The 23,739-nt window shown below is 41.9% G+C and overlaps 1 pseudogene; it reads right to left on the reverse strand.

Annotated features, from left to right (window-relative positions):
- Positions 1–23,356, reverse strand: part of LOC125485996 — an 88,096-nt pseudogene extending 64,740 nt beyond the window's left edge.
- Between the last annotated feature and the right edge of the window lie 383 nt (positions 23,357–23,739).

Genomic DNA, 23,739 nt, shown 5'->3' on the forward strand with positions numbered 1-23,739 from the left:
TCAGATACACAAGTAACAAATTTGCCCCCTTGACCATCCACCAGCTCAGACGCCAGCACCTCCTTGTTTATATCAGCTAGATTAGACTCAGGAGAATGTTCTGGTGAACACATCATTGGCACATCTTCAAAGCTGCTAAGGAAATAACATGCCAGGATGCCGGCACTCAGAGGACTGACAGCAAACAGGCAATTGGCCAACCACAGGAAGGAAAGGACCCCATGGCGCTGACCATTAATAATGCATTCAGATGCACAAAAAACACTGCAACAGTAGGCAGGATTCTCTGCACCACTCAAGAAACAGAATCAAAAGTTTGGAGGATTCCACTAACCCTATACAGTCAGTTCTGCTATAACACGTGTTCTGGCAATGTGAATTGGCCAAAACGCAAGTGATGATTAGGGAAACACTATTTCTAAAACACGAACTTGTGTTGGCTATAACACAATTCCATTGGTGCATGGAGGAGTATGGGTCGACATCACATGATCATTTCGCGGGCTTTGTCCTGAGCATGTGCAATGCCAGTGCCGAAAGAGTCTCCACACCAGCATCACATGATCATTTCAACAAATTTGTTCATGAAGTGCTTTCTGTGAAAGGTACAGTACTCCGTGATTTTTGGGGGTTTTTTTTGCAAATTCTGCCGTGGTGCTCACAAAAATGCAAGGACAAAGTGACAAGAATGTTAGTAAGAAGTGTCCTGGTGATAAAATTGCGGGTAGTGAACATAAAAGAAAGGCTATAACACTGGAAGAGAAGCTAGATGTTATAAAGCATTTTGAGTGTAATAAGAGAACATGTGATAAAGTTTACCTGAAAGGAATAAAGGAGTCTAACTTACACACCATTAGAGACAATGCAGAAAAGATTTAAGCAAGCTATATTGCTGGAACAAGTCAGACTGCTTGCAAATCTGTGAGGTCACAGTCAAAGGAACTTGAAGAGATGGAGCAGATTCTAAGTGTGTGGATAGAAGATCAAACAAAAAAGCGATCAAACGAAAAAGCAGGGTAGCAGTTTGTGGAATAAGATCTCATTTGACACCCTATCAACAGCTTCTGCATGAAAGAAGAACAAGTGTAAAGCAGTGGAAACTGGATGTCTTTTTTAAGCCAATACCCAAGAAACAGTCAAAAGACAATGAACCATAGCCATCCACTTCTGGATTAACTATGTTTCACCCTAACCCTGCAACCACAACTGCACCTGAATGTGATGATGATGATGACGATAACTCTCATCGCCTGCATTAACAACACAGCAACTCAAAACCTCCTCTCTCATCAAGTCATCTTGACAGTTTTTCAACATATGATGTTAAATTTACTTTTATTTCATTATTAGATACGAATTAAACATTTATTCAAACTGCTTAGGTTTTTGAGTGATTTTTGAGTGATATCTTTTGGTGGTCTGCCCAACCCTGCTTTCCCCATAGGCCCTGTTATTTCTATAGTGCAATTTTCTTTAATGCAATGTTGCACAAGAATGCAACGATCACGTTACAGCATAACCAACTGTATGTACTATGCAGCCTTAGGCATTCTTGAGTCTGGCTGCCTCCATGGACGGGTGGACTGTTGCCATGGAGACCCAGCTCCAGCACACTCAGTGTCTGTTGGATAGACACATAGAGCTGAATTTCTTACTATGACAATTGGTGCTCAGTACCAATAGCAAGGTAACAAGGGGATGAGAAACCTTGAACTCACTCAAGGTATCCCTTTCTCACATAGACACACGACAATGCCAGTACATAACAATCCAGAGGAGGAACCACATACAGCTTTCTCAGAAATTCCTCTCAGGTCACTCCAGATGGGCCCAATCCCACCTTGCCTGTAATCCCCAATACTATGGTCAAATACTATCATTCAAATCAAAGAGGGTGAAGGACAACAGGCTCTACAATAGGACAGGCTCACTTCACCCCAGCTGCAGACCCCAAGACTGCACCTAGAGATAGTTGGAGAAGAAAGGAAAAAGAAAACATGCTGAGGACACATAGGTGAGACGGGTGAAACTTCACTATAAAACATCATCACATTCGTAATTACAAGTTCAATTTTCATCATCAGCTGTGTGAACAACTGTCAATGTAGCTGCAGCCACAAAGAATGAAGGTAGAGAAACTAACCTTCTTAGTACCATACAAGGTCCTAGCCCTGTCTGACAATACTATCCTTCCCAGAGCAACCATACTTTCATGAACCTGTTCATGACTGAGTGAGGGAGCACTTGATGTTGTAAAGGCATTCATCAGTTTATATCATTAACTTTATACAAGCAACAGGAAAAGTGTAAAAAAAAAGTCAAACTGGTAATCTGCACAGATTACACAAGGGATTAAGGCCTCTGCAGCATCACAACATTTATAATCAGTGAAGGTGACTCAAGTAACTCAGTTCCACTGAATAAGGTTCACAAAGAAGTCCTGCCTGCGTGCTTTGGCCAAAGTTGCTGCACTATTGGATGCTGACTGTACTGTTCCTTCTGAATAACATTCTAATTTTCTTGCTCGGTACAATGCCACAGCTCTCACAGATCCTCATTGACCATCACACAGCTTGGTGCATCCACGAGTTGCCTGGTGCAAGGACTCCAAGGATAAATCAGCACCGTGTTTGCACAGTACTGTGATGAACTCCCAGACACAACCTCCATGGAAACCTGATTTGTAGCAGATATCTTGGGCCCCTCATTGGCTCAAGTGAAAGAGAATGTTGCACTGCAAATAAGATGGACCTCATAACATGGTAATCTGACTGCCACCTCTAAACAGCTTCTAGCACAACGCCCCCTTTCTCATCTGTACAATATACCATGAGTGACTATGAATCTCCTGTATCTTAGCCACATATTGAATGCATCTCTGGCCTGGAAACGCTGCATTAGGAGGTTGCTCTGCTCATTTCCGGTTTCCAGATACATGCATTCAACATTTACTTATGTGGACACTCTCAATGTTGCAACCAGAGATATGACCACAGTTTCTGAACCTGTACGTACAGTGGATGGCTCCATAGGACCTGCATGAGCAATATCAGAAATAAAGCAGCTCGACAATAATGTGATCATTAAGCAGTCACAGCACACACAAACTGAATTTAAACAGTGCCCTGAAAACAATGGCACATGAAGGTCTCGAACAAGGAGGGCAAAGGGAAGCCTCCAAATGGATCTCGTACATCACTGACTTGAATCATATGCATATCACTCAAGCCACTTGGCACACAAATAGTCCGAGTTAGAGTCATAGAGATGTACAGCATGGAAACAGACGCTACAGTCCAAATCATGAATATAGAAGATATGGTTAGTAAGTTTGCAGATGACACCAAAATTTGTATTGTAGTGGACAGCGAAGAAGGTTACCTCACAATACAACGGGACCTTGATCTGATGGGCCAAAGAGAGGCAGATGGAGTTTAATCAAGCTAAATGTGAGGCGCTACATTTTGGTAGAGCAAATCAAGGCAGGGCTTATACACTTAATGATAAAGTCCTGGAGCATGTTGCCAAACAAAGAGACCTTAGACTGCAGATTCACAGTTCCTTGAAAGTGGAGTCACAGGTAGGCAGGGTGGCAAAGAAGGCGCTTGATACTTGCCTACAGTGCATTGGGTATAGGAGTTGGGAGGTCACGTTGCGACTGTACAGGACATTGGTTAGGCCACTTTTGAATACTGTGTTCTTATCTGGTCTCCTTGCTACAGGACAGATGTTGTGAAACTTGAATGGGTTCAGAAAAGATTTACAAGGATGTTGCCAGAGTTGAAGCATTTGAGCTATAGGGAGAGGCTGAATAGGTTGAGGCTATTTTGCCTGGAGAGTTGGAGGTTGAGGGGCATGGATAGGGTAACCTTATAAAGTTTATAAAGTCATGAGGGGCATGGATAGGGTAAATAGTCAAGGTCTTTTCCCCAGGATAGGGGGAATCCAAAACTACAGGGCACAGGTTTTTAAGCTGAGAGGGGAAAGATATAAAAAAAACCCAAGGGGCAACTTTGTCATGCAGAGGGTGGTGCATGTATAGAATGCACTGCCAGATGAAGTAGTGGAGGCTGATACAATTACAACATTTAAAAAGCATCTGGATGGCTACATGAGTGGGAAGGGTTTAGAGGGATATGGGCCGAATGCTGGCAAATGGGACGAGATTTATATGGGATATCTGGTCGGCGTGGACAAGAAGGACCAAAGGGTCTGCTTCCGTTCTGTACAGCTCTATGACTTCATGACTTATTAAACTGCCTTATTACACATTGTCAGATCCAAAGCAGAGTGAAGCGAGCCTGTATCCACAGCATATTGTTGTAGGAAAGTCTCCCAAGTGCACGCTATATAGGTGGCTACTTCTGCCAATTCAATTTTCCTAAACTATCTGAGGATTGAAGTCAGTCGTGACTAATGTATTATCTTCTTTGCATGTTCCCATTACCTCTTGATTTATTCTCTGCCCTAAAGTGTACTTAGCAATAGAGAGCTTATACAAGGCTCGCCCCCTAGTTATTTCTTACTTTACCCCTTATGGGTTCTACATCTTCTGATTCTAGCTCATTTCTTGCAAATGTACTCATCTTGTACTAACAAACCTACTTCCCCAAGTAAGCAGTAATTTTAAGGTTTTGAAAATGTTTAATTTCCCTATTTAAAAAGGGAGAGGAGGAAAAATGGAGAACTGAAAGTGAGAAATCTCAATTTCATTGGCCGTCCCTCACAGATGAGGATGACTCTCTTCCGCTCTTAGGGTGAGTCTGTAGATAGCTGTACAGACTGATGCAGCTACCACAGGGTCTGTTACACTTAGGGCAGAAGATGGTCGCGGGAAGGGGTGGGTGGGGTGCTGGTGAAACAGCATCCTTCTTTCATATTAGAAATAAATTGTAGGGAAACTGCTCAAATCTATTTATGGGAATATGGTTTGAGAACAATTAGATTACATTGTGGTGCAAAGTAGTGTCCCTACCGCTGAGCAAAGAAACCTGGATTCGTATCTCAACTGTGCCAGAAGTATATAAAAACATCTCTGAACAGGTTCATCTAGAAAATATTTATTAGAATAATTGGATTAAGTGCTGTTGTGGTGCAGTGGTCGTCTCCCTACTCCTGAGCCAGGAAGATTGGGTTCAAGCCCCACCAGTTCCAGAGGTACGTAATAACATGCCTCAACAGGATAATAAAAAAATTACAGCTGTTGGGGTTCTTGTTGAAGTGGAAGTGTCCCTCCTCTGAGCCAGGAGGCCAGGGTTCACGTTCCATCAGCTGCAAACGTGTGTAATAATATCTCTGAACAGGCTCTGATTAGAAAATATCTATTTCAGCAATTGGTCAATCATAGTATGATTAGATAGCATTAACATTGATTGACAAAAAGCAAATTCTGTTCAGAGTTTTGTTTTAGGCTCTAACTAGCAGGACAGAGAAGGAGGCAGATGTTGATGTAAAGAAGCTGCATTTTCAAAAATCTTAGCAATACATGTCACTCAGACGCTTGTTAAACAAAATTTGGATTTATTGGGTTGCCAGTAGTTTCCAAAAAATTGTATCGCAGGTAAACAGGGTGATAAAGAAGCCATTTGGCATGTTTGCCTTCATTGCTCGGACCATTGAGTACAGGAGTAACTGTCATGTTGCAGTTTTACAGGACATTGGTGAGGCCACTTTTGAAATACTATGCACAGTTCTGGTCAGCCTGCTATAGAAAGGATACTATTAAATTGGATAGGGTGCAGAAAAGATTTACAAACATGTTATCGGGACTGGAGGATTTTAGTTATTGAGGCTGGATAGGCTGGGACTTTCTTCACCAGAGCACAGGAGGTTGAGGGGTGACTTTAAACAGGTTTATAAAATCATGGAGGGCATGGATAAGGTGAACAACAAAGGACTTGTCCCATGTGTAGCTGAGTTCAAAACTGGAGGGCATAATTTTAAGGTGAGAGAAGAAAGATTTCAAAGGGACCTGAAGGGCAACATTTCCACACAGATCAGCCATCCAGCTAACAAAGCTAACTGATCCCCCAATACTAAATAACACTGTATTCACGGATATCAGTTAGGCCTTCGAAAAATCCCACATGAGAGACTGGTAAAGAAGATAAAAGTACATGGGATCTGTAGAAACGTCGCAAGTTGGACCAAAAATTGGCTTAGTGGCAGGAGACCGAGGGTAGTGATAGAACGCTGAATGGGAAACTGGAAGTCAGTATCCACAGAGGCCTGTGCTGGGTACCTTATTGTTTAAGATATATATGAACAATATAGTTGAAAATCTGGAGTAATGATAAGTAAGTCTATGGATTACTCGAAGACTGACCGGGTAACTGACAGTGAGGTGGAAAGTGTTTGGATACAGGGGAATTGGTCAGATGGGCAGATCGGTGGCAGTTGGAATTGACCCTGAGGCATGAGGCCGGAGTTCAAGTTCCACCAGCTGCAGAGGTGTGTAATAACATCTCTGAACAGCGTGGATGTATCTACTACAGCATTGTATGATTACACAGCATCAACACTGATTGACAAAAAGCAAATTCTGTTCAGAGTTCTGTTTTGGACTCTAACGAGCAAGGTAGAGAAGGAAGCAGAGGTGGATGTTAAGAATCTGCATTTTCTAAAATCTCAGGAATAGGTGTCATTGAAAAGCTTGTTACACAGAATTTGGAGTTATTGGATTGCCAGTAGTTTCTTGAAAGTTGCGTCACAGGTGTACAGGGTGATAAAGAAGGCATTTCGCATGTTTGCCTTAATTGCTCAAACCACTGATTATAGGACTAACTGTCATGTTGCAGTTTTACATGATGTTGGTGAAGCCATTTTTAGAGTACTGTACACATTTATGCCATAGGAAAGATACTATTAAATTGGAAAGATGCAGAAAAGATTTATAAAGATGTTATCAGGACTGGAGGATTTGAGTTATAAAGGGAGGCTGGATAGGCTGGGGCTTTCTTCACCTGGGCATAGGAGGTTGAGGGGTGACCTTAAACAGGTTTATAAAATCATGAAGGGCATAAATAAGATGAATAAAAAAGGTCTTGTTCCATGAATAGGGGAGTTTAAAATTATAGGGCACAATTTTAAGGTGAGAAGAGAAAGATTTCAAAGGTACCTGAGAGGCAACTTTTTCATATAGAAGGTGGTTTGTATGTGGAATGAACTACCAGAGAAAAAGGTAGCTGCAGATACAGTTACAACATTTAAAAGACATTTCAACAGGTACATGAATCGGAAACGTTTAGAAGGATATGGGCCAAACATAGGCAAATAGAAATAGTTTAGTTTGGGAAACCTGGTCAGCATGGACAATTTTGACCGAGGGGTTTGTCTGCGTGCTCTTTGACTCTATGACTTCCTTTAAAACACATGATGGTGTTAACAGTTTGCTTTGGTGTAGATCCCAACCCTGCTGGGGCTGTTTTTAAACACTGACTAGCTTGAAGATGTTCCTGATTTAACTGGTTCATTTAGAGGAAAACGCATTGAAAATCACTATTTCTCTATTTTCTTATCTTTCCAGCAATCTGTAATGCTGGATCTTTTATTACTTCATTTTTAAAACTTTTCATCCTAAAAACTTGCAGTGTAGAATCTGTCGCAAGAACTTTGTGCAAAAGATAGTGCCGTAAGTGGCAACTTGTAGACTTTGCACTGTACTCATTTGAGTAAATGTGATAATACATCTAATTCAATTAAACCTTTTCCTTTTCAATTCAGGAATAACCACCGGCCAGTGTTTTATTTTTCAGATAAATAAATCACTGCAGAGAAATATTTCTCCCATCTTTCCTGTGTGTATGTGTTCCATATTTTGGATGGAGGGATGAACATTTATACTTCTATATTCTGACTGATATGTACCATAAGTTTGCATAAGTTTGGTTTTGATAATAAATAAATAATTCTGTTTATTAACATATGTGGTTGATAAATCTTGTTGCTTAAAACCTCATATAATAAAGAATGCATTATTCATCTTGGTAGCTGGAAAAGGTATGTTTATTTTAAAATTGTAATCCATGGTGTAGTGGGACTAGAGAGACAATGCTCTCATCCATCCTTGGTCTTAATCCTGCATATTCAGTGAAACTGCAGAACATGACGCATACTATACTGAATAACAAATCAATCAGATCAAGTCAAACTATATGGTTGTATAACATCAAATTATATAACCTCAACATGCTGGAAAGTACATGTTAACTATATGAATAACTTTTTGCAATGTAATCACTTGTAGTAGACAAACTACACACAATCAGTAACAAATATATTACTAGGCATGACATCTTAACAATATTAAGAACCTACCTGGTAATGACTCTTGCTTTGAAGACAGAGATTCCCTTCCCTTCACAGCATCAACATCTGAAATATATTTAAATCATTTTAAAGTCTATTTTAAGCAGTCTTAAATTGTTGGAAGATTTTCCAGTGAATGCTTTGGACTTTGTAAGAGTATGAAGACTGGAGAAAAAATAAAACACATTATAAAAACCAGGGAAAATATACTGAATATAAAGGTAAACTCATCATAGTTGTAGTCCTACCAGACCATAAAGGGACGAATGATGGTGTTTTAACCTGAGGATCACCATGCCTCAAGTGAGGAAAGAACTTAAGAGGTGAATCCTTCATGGTAATCTTACTGGTGGGAATTGTACCCATACACTGTGAAGCAGCCATCGAGCTAACAGAGCTAACCAAAACCCCAATACTAAATAACACTATATTCATGAATTTCAATAAGGCCTTCAGTAACATCCCACATGAGAGACTGGTAAAGGTAAATGCACATGGGATCTGTGGAAACTTGGCAAGTTAGATCAAAAACTGGCTTAGTGGCAGAAGACAGAGGGTAGTGGTAGAAGGCGGATTGGGTGACCGGAGGCCAGTATCCACGGAAATCAGGGCTGGGTACCTTATTGTTTCTGATATATACAAACAATATAGATGAAAATGTTGGGGGATGATAAGTAAGTTTGTGGATTACACAAAGATTGACAGTGAGGTGGGAGGTGTGAGGTGACAGGGGGATTGGTCAGATGGGCAGATTGTAGGCAGATAGAATTAACCCTGATAAATGTGAGGTGATGCACCTTGGAAGAAGGAATGAGACAAGGGAGTATTCAAGGAATGGCAGGACACAGGGAAGCTCAGAAGAACAGCAGGATCTTGGGATGCTTGTCCATAGTTCACTGAACAAGCAGGACAGGTTAATAATCTAGTTAAGAAGACATGCGGGACACTTGCCTTTATCAGTTGTGGCATAGATTATTAGAACAGGGAGGTTATTTTGGAGCTGTACAGGACTTTCGCTTGGCCACAGTGAAGAACTGTTTGCAGTTCTGGTCACAGCATTACAGGAAGGATGTGTTTGCACTTGAGGGGCTCCAGAGAAGACTCACCAGCATGGTGCCTAGATGAAGCATCCTCGCTACAAAGAAATGCTGGATAAGCTTGGGTTGTTTTCTTTGGAGCAGAAAAGTTTGAGGATGGATTTCATTGAGGCATATACGATCATGTATAGGGTTGATAGAAAGCAGTTCTTCCCCTTAGCTGAAGGATCAATGACAAGAACATAATTTTAAGATGAAAAACAGCAGGGTTAGAGGGAACTTGAGGAAAAATCTTTTTACACAGAGGGTGGAAGGGGTCTGGAATTCACTGCATGGGAGTGTAGTTGAGGCAGGTCACCTTACAAGGTTTAAACAGTACCTGGAGTGTCATAATATTCAAGGCTTTGGGCCTAGAACTGCAAAGTGGGACAAGTGTAGATTCAGTGTATTTCTGGAAGTACAGACTCGATGGGCTGAAGGGCTTTTCTGTACTGTGTGAATCTATGATTCATGTCATCAGTACTCATTCCCTGTATATTCTCTTTTACTTCCTTTGATAATATGTTCTGTTCTGTAAATCTGACTGCACCTCATATTTGGAATTAATTGAAATTCAGAGCTGCAAAATGGACCACAGGTTTTTGGAAAGCCAACGGAGAAGAAACTGGGAAGGAAACCCTAAAGACTGGTGTGTCGATCCTGCAAGTGTTTAATCCATTCCCATATGTCATATTGCAGGGAGCACAGGAAATTCATACTGGCTGCTACTTTATGTGATCACAAATGCTGGCTGCTCCTTTATATTATGCTACTAAGTGCAGAGCTCACTAACGTGAGTGGCCAGCACTCCCTAACAATGCCTGCATCTTTTATAGGTAAGGTAGAACGTTGCTCCGAGAAACTGTGGGGAAGTCATCTGAAAACTGAATCTACATTCTGATGCAAGGCGAAGATACAATACAGGTGGTCTTAGTGGAAGAGATGGAGAGGAGGATAGATGTCCTGTATCTGAATTGGGACAGAAAGTCTGCAAGACTGATGTTAAGAAAACTGTGAGAAAAGCCCATTTCAGAAGTCAGTGCTAGAAGTGATAAAAGATTGTAGATGCTGTGTACGATGAATAGTATAAAGCTCACAAGTTGACAAGATGAATGAATTCATTTTCAAATGGCATGTCAGGCCAGCTGCATCACTAGCCCTATATAATGCTTAAATCATTATATCCTTAAATTTCACTATAAACAATCTTTATAAATCAATAGTCAACTTTTCAAATTACATATTTTACATCACCCTCAGTTACTTTGTGCTGCTGTAAATGTTGCAGTTATAGCATACATATACTGGAGGACTCTTCAACCATAACACACAAGTATCCAAACACATTGTAGAAACTGATTCATACACTTTCCTTTCTTAAAGGAGAATGCGGGACATATTAGCAAGCAACAGGATAAATGTGCAGCAGTACAACTTATTGCTGTTTTAATCACTGTGGAGACAACAATGTCAGCCATCAGTGGAAAAGGCATCGCTAAGGCAGAAGTGTCAGGGCGATTGAAGCAGTAAATGAAGATGATATCTGTGGGCCGAATCCCTTTCTCTCATTTTACCACTCCCTTAGGCCTTAATTGTCTGACTTAGAAATCATTATTCCTGGAAACAGGCATTTTCCTAGTTCTTGTTTCAGGTCAATGATGCTTGGTCATTGATAATGAGGGATCACTGACCTGAAACGTTAATTCTGTTTCCCATCATTTGCTGCCTGCCTTGCTGACTATTTACAGCATTTTCCATTTTTGTAATTTCAGATTAACAGCATCTGCAGTATTTTGTAATTGGAATTTTTCTTTTAGTTTTTCTCTTTCATCGCTGCAACCCAACATTGGTTCCCTTTACATTTAATATGTCCAAAAATTGTAACCTTCTCAATCAGTTCAAAAATATGTAAGAAGACACTGAAGCTGAAGAGACATTATCACGCAACATGAAATCACAGTCACCTGCTCAGATACTGACAGAATGAAATTTAGAGGCTACGGTAGAGTTGGTCATAGCTATATTAAGCAATAGGGTAGAATTAGCCTAACAGCCTCATGTACACTCCTGTTTCTATGTTACTGCTAATTCTGTAATTAGCAGGTAACAATGAAACTGCAATAGACGAGTCTGGACAACAGATCAGACTAAACATGATTGTATCAGAGATAGTAGGAACTGCAGATGCTGGAGAATCCGAGACAACAAGGTGCAGGGCTGGATGAACACAGCAGGCCAAGCAGCATCATAGGAGCATGATTATGTAATGTGTTTCATGGCCTCAGTACTGTGCATCACAACCAATGAATTATATTTTCTCAACAGCAATAAGTTGTAGTAGCTAGCCAGGCAGCAAAGCCCTCATCTGACAAGCAAGTAAAAAAGACTCAGCCACAATGACGTTCTAACAAAATAAAATTAACGATATTGATAATACACCTGATACTAAAGCCACAGAGTCTTGAATCATATTCAGAGACTCATTTTCCTTAACAGCATTTGAAACATTAGTAGACTGGTTGCAACATTAGATCACATGAAATCCAAGGAGAGCTAGTCAATTGGACACAAAATTGGCTTGCAGGTAGGAGACAGAGGCTGGTGGTGGAGGGTTGTTTTTTTGGACTGGAGGTCTGTGACCAGTGATGTGCTGCAAGGATTGGTGCAGGTCCGCTGCTTGTATAAATGATTTGGATGTGAATACAGGAGGAATGAATTGTTAGTTTGCAGATGACACCAAGATTGGTGGTAAATGGATAGCGAAGAAGGTTATCTCAGAGTACAAAAAGACCTTGATCGTATTGGCTGAAGAATGGTAGATGCAGTTTAATTTAGATAAATGTGAGGTGTAGCATTTTGGTAAGACAAATCAAAGCAGGACTTATATACTTAATGGTAGGGTCCTGGGAAGTGTTGCCAAACAAAGTAACTGTGGGTTGCAGGCTCATAGTCCCTTGAAGGCGGAGTCACGGGTAGACAGGGTAGTGAAGAAGGCCTTTGATATACTGGCCTTTATTCACCAGTGCATTGAATATAGGAGTTAGGATGTCATGTTGTGGCTGTACAGGAGACTAGTCAGGCCACTTTTGGAATACTGCATTCAATTCTTAACTCCCTGCTATAGGAAAGATGTTGTTAAACTCGAAAGGGTTCAGAAAACATTTACAAGGATGTTGTTGGGGTTGGAGGGTTTGAGCTATAGGGTAAGGCTGAGTAGGTTGGGCTATTATTCCTGCAGTGTGAGAAGCTAAGACATGACCTTACAGAGGTTTATAAAACCATGAGGGGCTTGGATAGGGTGAATAACTAAGGTCTTTCTACCAGAGTAGGGGAGTCCAAAACTAGAGAGTATGGGTTTCAGGCGAAAGGAGAAAAATATAAAAGGGACCTAAGGGACAACATTTTCACGCAAAGAATGGTGTGTGTATGGATTGAGCTGCCAGAAGAAGTGGTGGAGGCTGGTACAATTACAACATTTAACAGGCATCAGGATGGGTACATGATCTGGGCCAAAATGCAGGCAAATGGGACTAGATTAGTTTAGGATACATGGATGAGTTGGACCGAAGGGTCTGTTTCCATGCTGTACAACTCTATGACTCTTATGCAAAACACTCAACATAATTTCAGAGTTTCTCTTTTAGTAAACATAGGAGCTGAAAAATGTGGCTGACCAGGGATGATAATTTATGGAAATCCCCATGGTGAGTTTGGAGGCAGGAAGGGCAATTAATTGGGCAGGATGATGGCCACCTTGCACCTTCACATCTCCATCCTGGTTAGGTTCATGGAATGATGGTCCATGAATGGTTTACCCACACCTCTGACAACTGAGGCCCTTAGGATTGCATTAAGGGGAGGCAATGGCCTAGCGGACTGTTAGCTGGGCTGTTATTCTAGAGACCTGGATAACATTCTGAGGACCTGGGTTCGAATCCTGCCATGACAGGTGGTGGAATTTGAATTCAATAAAATATCAGGAATTAAGAATCTAATGATGACCATGAATTTATTGTCGATTGTCAGGAAAAAGCCACCTAGTTCACTAACGTCCTTTAGCGAAGGAAACTGCCATCCTTACCTGGTCTGGCCTACATGTGACTCCAGACCCACAGCAATGTGGTTGACTTTCAACTGTCCTCTGGGCAATGAGGGATGGGCAATAAATGCTGTCGAGCTAGTGATACCATCATCCCGTTAATGAATAAAGAAAAAAAATTAAGTCAACCATCACTGATCTTAAAAGAATAGCAGACAGGCCTGTAATCATGTCGGGAACAAGAAACAAACCTGCACTGGTGCTTGTGGTCTTCAGGGTGAGGTTTTTTTTTAATTTCAAAAAAGGAAACAAACATTGGAGTTTGATGCTATCCAAACAATCCAAAGACATCTCTTACACATACATGACTTTATTTACATGTATTGAGGCACAGGAAGGGTCCCATAACTGAAAGGATGCCCATTTAACTTCAGCAGGAAGACCTCAGACAGTGGACTTACCCCACTGCGCCTTGGCAGCAGCTTCCCTGAGCTTTACTGCATCCCTTAGGAGGTCCCTCATTCAAAGACACTCAGTGGTTCATTGAGGGAGGCAGCAACAAGAAAGGGCTATCCAATTGACAGCACTGCATTCATATTGCTATTGACCATGTATCAGCCTTCCCCATGATTTCCATGCTGTGAAATCCCTCCCACCATCACATTACTATGGCCTGGTCACTCTGCAAACCTGGGCCTCCGGTGGAGTATCTCCTTCAGCATCCACTGCTTTCAAAGTGCTGCTTCTAGTCAGATACAATTTCTCACTTCACCAATGACCTGCTGATTACCTGATTGCCCAGTAGTTCTGACAGCCTTTCCCAAGCAGGCAACCTGGGTGTCTTGCCAGCTCTTTAGCCAGTGGCCATCATCCTTCGCCTCCACAAAATTGTTCCCCACAGGCATGAGTTGATATATGAGATAACACAGTGTGGAGCTGGAGGAGCACAGCAGGCCAGGTAGCATTAGAGGAGCAGGAAAGTTGACATTTCGGGTCAGGATCCTTCTTCAGAAATGGGGGAGGGAGAAGGGAGCTCAGAAATAAATAGAGAGAGGAGGCGTGGGGCTGGGGAAGGTAGGTGGAATGGTGATTGGTGAGTGTAGCTAGGCAGTGGTGGGGATTGGTCAGTGAGGTGGGAGGAGCAGATAGGTAGGAGAGAAGATGGACAGGTTGTGTTAGGTCAAGGAGGTGGGGATGACAGGGAGGGTTGGTAATGGGATGAGGCTGGGGGTGGGAAGATTTTGAAACTGGTAAAGGCTACATTGAGACCACTGGGTTGTAGGCTCCCAAGCCGGAATATGAGGTGCTGCTCCTGCAGTTTCCGGGTGGCGTCGTTGTGACACTGGAGGAGGGCCAGGATGGACATGTCACCCAAGGAGTGGAAGGGGACGTTGAAATGGTCCGCGGCCAGAAGGTGTTGTCGTTTGTTGCGAACAGAGCGCAGGTGTTCTACAAAGTGGTCTCCGAGCCTCCACCCCATCTGACCAATGTAGAGGAGGCCACACCGGGAGCAGCAGATGCAATGGACCACAATGACAGATGCGCAGGCGAACCCCTTCCTGACGTGAAAGCTTTCTTTAATGCCTTGGATAGAGGTGAGGGGGGAGGTTTAGGGGCAAGTGCAGCACTTCCTGCAGTTGTAGGGAAAGGTGCCGGGGGTGTTGGGGCTAGTGGGGAGTGTGCAGCAGACGAGGAGTCGTGGAGAGAGTGGTCCCTACGGAAGGAAAATAGGGGTGGGGAGGGAAATATCACTTTGGTTGTGGGGTCGGATTGCAGGTGGCAGAAGTGGCCATTTCTGAATATATTGATATATGATATATGAGCTTTGTTTTAGCCACATTCCAGGGCAGGTTGCATTTCTTGCACTAATGAATGAGAAGTGGGAAGTGACTTGCAAATAAAGCACAGTGACAAGCACTGCAGCCTCACAGTGCCAGGGACCTGGGTTTGATTCTAGCCTTGGGGAATGGCTGTGTGGACTTTGCATGTTCTCCCCGATTCCACCAGGTGCTATGGTTTTGCCCCACGGACCAAAGATGTGCAGCTCAGGTGGATTGGCCATGCTAAATGACCTTGTACTACTGTGGTAAATAGGGGTTATGGGGATAGAGTCTAGGCAGGATACTCTTTGGAGGGTCAGTGCAGACTCAATTTGCCAAATCGCCTTTAACTGCACTGTAGGGATTCTACGACACTGTGGTCATCTTCAAATAGTAAATCATGTATATCCATGGTGGTCAATTTAGTTTTGGCAGAGACTAAAAACTGAGGTTTAAGAATTTTCAATGTAAACTGCATTTAATACTGCCACCCAGACAGCAGTTGACCTTGATGAAGCAAATAACTCCTGTGCTGAAGACTGTAAATAATATGGGGGCTGTAAAACTTGCTTGACCCTGATCTGGGTCTCTTTCACTCCCACTCGAGACAGTTCTGTTCATAACAACATGAAGAAATTTCAGGTTAGTAAAGCCTTACGATTTACCAGTCAATGAATTTTATATGTATATAGCATACATACTATACCAAACAACACAGATCGTACGGTTTTATCGTGCCTTTCATGATCTTAAAATGTTACAAAGTACATCACCAACAAGATTAATACTTTTGAAGAGTAACCTGCAGCTGTCAAACAGCATACAACTTATAAAAAATATGCTGACAGATAATGTAATTAATCTAAAATATTCAAGACATACCAGATGCTGAAGTCAGAGATTCTTTCTCTGTAGATCGGGATCTCTTTTCTTTCACACCATCCTCATCTGAAATACAATTAAATAATTTTGAGGTCGAGGCTTAGTTCCATCCTACATTACATCCCTCCCCCTTTAAGTCCTGGGGCATGGCCCATTCTTTTTCCTGTAGCTTCTCCTGGAGCATTTTTGCACCAAGTCCAGTTCCTTCAACTCTGGCTCGGATAATGGTGGTGTATACTGGACCATAGCTTGCCTCTTGAACCCAGGGTGTCTAGGCTGAAACTCATCTTCTTCTGGCAGTAATGGCATCAAGGTTGCAACATCTGCCGTGTTTATCTGGTCCTCAGAAGTTTCTTCAATGCTAATGTAGAGGGGGTGAACCTATAGGTTCTGACAGACTTGCCAGATGTTCTCAGGGCCAGGTACGTTTTGCTCCTGGCCCATTTGTGAGTTTGCAGCTTTCACGTGGTCCACATACTTGCTCAGGACCGCTTCACCACCTTAAATTCAAACTTTGTACATTACAGGACGTGACCTCGCTTTGACCACTTATCTCACCCATGCAGAGCCATTCCCGTGGCATCAACACCAAATTTTGTCCCCTGAAGTGAACTGCCTATTTCCTGTCTTATGTCCAGCATTGGCATTCCTGATGCTGTTTCACCCTCCCCACAAGGTCTGGGAACATCAGGCTTATCCTGGTGTAGTCTTCTCCCCTTGAGCAATTCTGCTGGAGCTGTCCCGATAGTTGTGTGAGGGATGGTCCTATAATCAAACAGGAACTGGGACAGTTTAATATCAAGTGAAGTAATAGCCTGTTTCTTTAAGCCTGCCTTCAAAGTTTGGACTGTTCTTTCCGGCAGATCATTGGACAATGGATGGTATACAGCTGTCCTTACATGCTAAATACCACTTGACTTCAGGAAATACTCAAATTCCTTGCTGGTAAATGACAGCAAGTTGACTGTACCCAACACTCCCAGGAGTCCATGCATTTCAAAAGACGCTCACAACTTTCCAATCGTTACCCCCTTGTTTGACAAATGAACTCTATGGAATGGAGAACCACAATGACTTAAAACATACAGCCCAAGAAAGGAGCAACATGTAACCGAGTCTAGGTTTACCCACTATTCCCATGAATGTGGAGGAGCTGGCACACTGGACACTGCCCCACTAACATGGTTACATCAGTATCCAATCTCGGGCACCAGACATAACTTCTCACCAACACCTTAATTTTGGAGGATGACCCTGGAGGAGTTTAGCCAGTATCTGCCTGCAATCTTCACTCAGGCACAATCACTCTTGCTTCCCATGATAATATGCCATCCTCTGCAGTGATTTGATCTCGCTGGTCGCTTGGGATCATAGGATGCCAACACCTCAGACAATGATAGCTGCTTCTTCCCTTCCCTAATGGCTACATCTTGTCGACAAGACCATTTCCAAAGCTGACCCTTTTTAAGAGTTGACGCAAAGATGCCAGAATGGAGGCTAGGTTACATATGAATTTTCCATAATAATTCATCAAACCACGGCAAGTCCTAAGCTCCGGCACAGATGTGGCAGTCAGGGCACCTTTGATCCCCCTCATTTTATCTTCTGTTCAAGATACATCCTGATGAGGCTATACAATTGCCTTCACTCTAGTGGTGTACCCCGAGCTCATTCAGCCTGGCGAAGGTGTCCACATCCCTCAGCATACCTTGTAATTCATAAGCATTTTCACATGACATAGCCAGTTACAGTGCCTGTTTGAAGTCCAGTTGAGCTTCAGCTAGTAGGCGCCTTCGTATGATCATATTATTAATCCCACATATCAGTCTCTCAGCATCTCACTTAAGGTTAAATCAAAATCATATGCTTCTGCCAGTCATCTTAACATCGTCAAAAATCCTGATATGGAGTGCCGTGGTTCTCAAGTTGTTGAGTAAAACCAATCACGTCTCAAAATTGGAGGAGGCTTGGTGTTGTAATATTCCATAGCTAAATTTGTCAACTCTTGAAAGGTTTTAATATCTGGTGCCTCTGAGAAACTTAGGCTCCTAATAACTGAAAAAAACTGCAGTCAACACATTGTCAGGAGAATTATTTGTTGTTTTTCATACGTCCCAATGTCATTTGCCTGGAAAAAACAACACAATCTTTCCACATGGGCCCCAGTCTTCAGTGGCAGGATTGATTGAGTCAAGCATCCCAAATAAAGACATGATGTTAGAAATGCTTACCCAAATTCAAAAATATATGTTGCCAGCAAATCTCTTCAGAGGCCTATGTCTCTCACTGCCACTGAAATAACTCCACAGAGGCCAGTATTACCATGTCACTATTTAGTTACACGTGCATAGGACATGACACTGACCGAGCTATCACAGAGACCCCTAAAGTGAATGGAACCCCTGACACTCCTGTTTATATCTTTCAGCCAGGACTCCCTGATTGGACCAGGTTAACAGCCCCAATCAGGGAACTCATATTCTCTAAAGTCAACCTGGCTGACATTGTTCCAATAATTACACTAGTCTCTTTAATTTCAGGATTTGCACAGAATCATAGAATCCCTGCAGTTTGGAAGCTGGCCATTTGGCCCATCAAGTCCACACTGATCATTGGAAGAGCATCACACCCAGACCCACAGCCCTTCCCTAGCCCTGTAACCCTGCATTTCCCATGGTTAATTCACCTAGCCTGCACATCCCTGGACACTATGGGCAATTTAGCACCTAACCTGTACATCTTTGGACTATGGGAAGAAACCGGAGGACCCAATGGAAACCCACACAGACACAGGGAGAATGTACAAACTCCATTCAGTGTCACCTGAGGGTTGAATCAAACCTGGGTCCCTAGTGCTGTAAGGCAGCAGTGCTAGCCACTGAGCCACCATGCCATCCATTTTGGTTATGAGGACACTACAATGACATGAAGCAGTTGGATTAAAAGGTGGGAAATTGTGCAGCAACTGTGTTTTGTGGACGACATTTCAAAGAACCAGGGTTTTGGTTTGCATTCACAGACAGCATGAAGGGTACCAGATGTTATCTCTCCTCCTTGTCCTTAGCTTCCCTGTGTACAGTGTTTCCTATTTCAGTTACCTATACTCCATTTCCAAATCATTCTGCAGTACAAAAGGGACATATAACCTCCATACTGAAGCCAAATTTCTCCCGAGAGGCCTCTCAAGTCCAAAATTTCCAAAGCTCCGATTGCACAATACAGAAACTCTTCATGAGCAAAATTAAGTCACAAGCATCTCTCTTGGAAGTTGAAGGTTTAAATAAAACTACTATAACTAAACACATCTTCAGCTGGGAGCATTTATGACAGGTCATTAATTGGACCTGCTCAGTCCAAGATGGCCAAACAGTCGGCAAATAAGAAACTTTCAAATTAGAAAACATCAAAACTTTAGCACGGCACCCTGAAAATTAATGTAATTTAATCTCTTCTGCCTATCACAGAGGTTGCTTTTTGTTCTTCTTCCTGGTCTTCCTGGTAATATGTTCAATACATACTACATATCTAATCTTTCCCAATTCCAATGAAAGGTCACAGACCTGAAAGATTAACTGTTAATTTTGCTACAGATGCTGACTGACCTGTTGATTACTCTCAGCATTTTCTGCTTTTACTTTGGTTTTGTATTAGCATTAGATTATTTGATGTCACAATGCCTACATTGTGCACTTGCGGCATACTGCCCCATCAGTAAAGGCATGCCATGCAGATCACATAGGAAGCTTATGGCCACATTTCTCAAGTTCAGGGTTTTCATCTCACTCACACCAGAGGTACTACAAAGCCCAATTCATGATCCTTTTATTTATTCAGTGCTTTTCATGGTCTCAGCATTTTCTAGCCATTTAATTATTTTTCTGAAACACAGGCGGATCTAATACCAAGTTGCAGAAATACAGCATCAGATACTTGACCAGCAAAAAAAATTCTAATTAGATAAAATTAACCATATTGATAATATACCTGATGTTAAAACAGAAGAAGCTTCCTTCAGAGCCACGGATCCTGTTCCCAAGCTAGTGTCCATATCTGAAATATATTGGCATCATATTTAGAACTCTTTGTTGAAATTTTTCATGGAAAGTTGTTGCTATTTTAATTTTGGACATTTCAAACAAATGTAAAAACTGACACAAAAAAGTCTAGAGCCAACCACTGATACGGCAAAAATCAGAGAAAAACATATGAAACACCAGAAACCATATCAATAGAATTTATCATTAGAGTACTTGCTTCTAAATACTTTCTGCAGTGCACAGGAATTTAATAAAACTGGCTGCGTTTCCAAATCAGAAGGAACTAAAATTCAGAATTGGCAAACCAAATTGGGGTTTTCAGGAAGCTAATATTTTCAGTTCAAATCCTGATAGAATCAACAGAAACTGTGACAAGAAATAAATTTAATTAGGGTTCTTCCAATCCTTTGGTGTGATCTCAACAGAAACCTGTAAAATCAGAGTCAGGGCATACTTTTAGCTGCTCATGCCATTTATCTAAGGATTCCAATGATCTTCAGTTGAAGTTACTCCACATTAAAAACATTGCTAAAGTTACTGTAGGCAAGGATCTTCAAAAAGATGCTAATAAACACTAAGAGATTAACAAAAACTACACTGGAAATTAGAAAACAATTGATCTGAGGTGAAGGAAATAGAGGTTACAAGCATGCAACAATAATGGACAGGAACAAACTCCTCTGGTTTATTCAGCTTGTGCCATATAACTGCAATGCCTTGTGCATCACCTTTCATCTCAACACAACCACATAATCTTCTGGGAGATGGAAGAAAGCAAATAAAAGGCCAGGTCAATTTTGGGAAAGGAAATCTGGGAGACTGTACTCTGACACCATTCGTGGCAATCAAAAAATCAGATCACTTTGCTCCAATAATTCTTTCCAGCACCCATCTTTTGTAAGAAGTAAACTCTGTCCCAGTCAGAAAACATTCACTGCTTGTTTCAAGGAATTTAGAAAATCAACAACCATCACATAAGCAGGCAATGCTAAAATGATCCATCTTTCTGAGAAAGCAACAACATCCTGTAAGGTAATCGAGATCTATATTTCACACTTAAAATTTTGATGTCTGATCCTCCCTGTGCTTTTTAATTGGAGCAAATTATCAACTCAAACACAATCTATTTCCTTAAGTACTCCTACACCTCAATCAAATCATCCTGAACTCTACACTCTTCTAAACTGTGGAGTCTAAGTTCTTGATAACTAACAATAACAGAAATTGCTGGAAAAGCTCAGCAGGTTCCGCAACATCTGTGAAGAGAAATCAGAGATAACATTTCAAGACCAGTGACCCTTCCTCAGAATTCATAAGGTTCTAAGAAAGGGTCACTGGATCCAAAATGTTAATTTTTGTTTCAAGCAGCTGAAGGAGCAATCAGAAGGGTATGCTTTCCACTGGAACTGTACAAGGTTCTGGTGAGATATTCATTTGGAATATTGTGAGCAGTTTTGGGCCCCTTATCTAAGGAAGGATATGCTGGCATTGGAGGGGATCCAGAGGAGGTTTAAAAGAATGATCCCAGGATGAAGGGCTTGTCATATGAGGAGTGGTTGAGGATTCTAGGTCTCAATAGAGTTTAGAAGAATCGGGGGATCTAACTGAAACTTACTGAATACTGAGAGGCCTGGATGGAGTGGATATAGAGAAGCTGTTTCTACGAGTAGAAGAGTCTAGGATCTGAGACAATAGCCTCAGAATGAAGAGACAACCCTTTAGAACTGATTGAGGAGGAATTCCTTCTGCCAGAGGTTGGTTAATCTGTGGAACTCTTTGCTGCAGAAGGTTGTGAAAGTCAAGTCATTGAATGGATTTAAGACATAGATAGGTTCTCAATTAGTAAGCAAATCAATGGTTACAGGGAGAAGGCAGGAGAATGGGGTTGAGAAACATGTCAACAATGATCGAATGGTGCAGCAGACTGCATAGGCCGAATGGCTTAATTCTGTTCCTACGTCTTATGGTCTTATACTTAATTATTTTCCTAGCTCTAAAGATCTGCCGAAAGGACCTCAGCATCTTTTTTGCCTACATCACTGGTTCCAAAATGAACCACAGGTCTGGAGATTCCCCTTTATTTCATGGAATGCAAGACCTAAAATATATGGGAATGGTGGATGAAATCACCAATGAAAGCCAGCAAGAGACTGGAAGAGTCGTGGAGTGAGGTGGATCCTATCAAGAGGGTGGACAAAAAGGGAACTCAAAGTGGAATTAGGAGAGAAGAGAGGGTAGGAGGAATCCATTTGATAAGGTGCAACATAACAATTACCACACAAGACAGGATCTCACATGGGCTAATGCCTTATTGAGAGTCGAGATTAATGGGCTTTTTTGGGTTGAAAAGACATTACCAGTTGAATGTTACAAAGATCAGTCCTATGGCCTCAATTATTTCCTCTGTGTGTTATTGACTTGGAGAAGGGGGCAGAATATAACAAATCCAAATTTGCTGATAGAACAAGATAGGACATGTTATGCTTCACTAGAGTAGCACATTGGAAATCAAGCCCTATTATTTCCAGAGCCATCTCTCAAGTTAAAATTTTTTAAAAGTATGTAGAATACACCAGTTTACTGATTTTCAGCACTAATTTGTCAGAAAGCACAAACCAGTCTTCTGTATTTAACAGGAAATCACTATTTATTAAAAGTAAATAGACTATGGCTACAGATAACAATTACAAACTATTGGCATATAACTCTATGAAGTCAAATTCTAATCCCCTAAATAAACTCCCCCTTCCACACACATACATAGGCAGGGAAAGAAAAGTGATGTTTTAGATGGAAGGAAAACTCAGAAAGCAGTTGTGGTTTCTGTTCACAGAAACTGCTGAGAAGGCTCTTGTGCTGATCAGAATGCTGTTTCTCGGTCTTTCTTCTTTGGATGCTTTCACTGGTTTACAAGAGATACAGGGTGACGGTTTCACACTTATAAAGATCTCTGAATTATCAGTCAAAAGTCTTGTAGCTTCTCCTGGGGCATTTTCATACCAGGTTCGGTTCCTCCAACTTTAACTCGGATGATGGCAGCGTGTACCGAACAGTAGCCTGTCTCTTGCAACAAGAGCGTCTCGGCTGAAACTCATCTTCTTCTTCAGGCGGTAATGGCATCGAGGCTGCGATATCTGCCGTATACATCTTGTCCTCAGAGGTTTCTCTGACATTAGGTGGAGGGGGTGAATCCATGGGTTCTGGCAGACTTGCCAGATATTCTGAGGGGCTGCGTATGTTTTGCTCCTGCCCCATTTGTGAGATTGCAGCTTTCATGTGGTCAACGTGCTTGTCAGGATCGCCTCACTTTGTATGTCACAAGACATGACCTTGTGTCAACCATGCCTCTTACCCATGCAGGGCCATTCCCATGGTTTCAGCACCAAACCTTTCTCCCTGAATTAAACTGCTTCTCTCGATCAGAGGAGACTTGTATCCGCCATTGGCGTTCCCCACCTCCCAGGTCCAGAAAGATCAGATTTAATCTGGTGCAGAGTCTTCTCTCCATTGGCACCTCTGCTGAACTGTCCCTGTAGTTGCATGAGGGGTGGGACCTATAATCAAACACGAACTGGGAC

Source organism: Rhincodon typus, chromosome 24, assembly GCF_021869965.1.
Source record: "Rhincodon typus isolate 14 chromosome 24, sRhiTyp1.1, whole genome shotgun sequence".
Taxonomy (NCBI): domain Eukaryota; kingdom Metazoa; phylum Chordata; class Chondrichthyes; order Orectolobiformes; family Rhincodontidae; genus Rhincodon; species Rhincodon typus.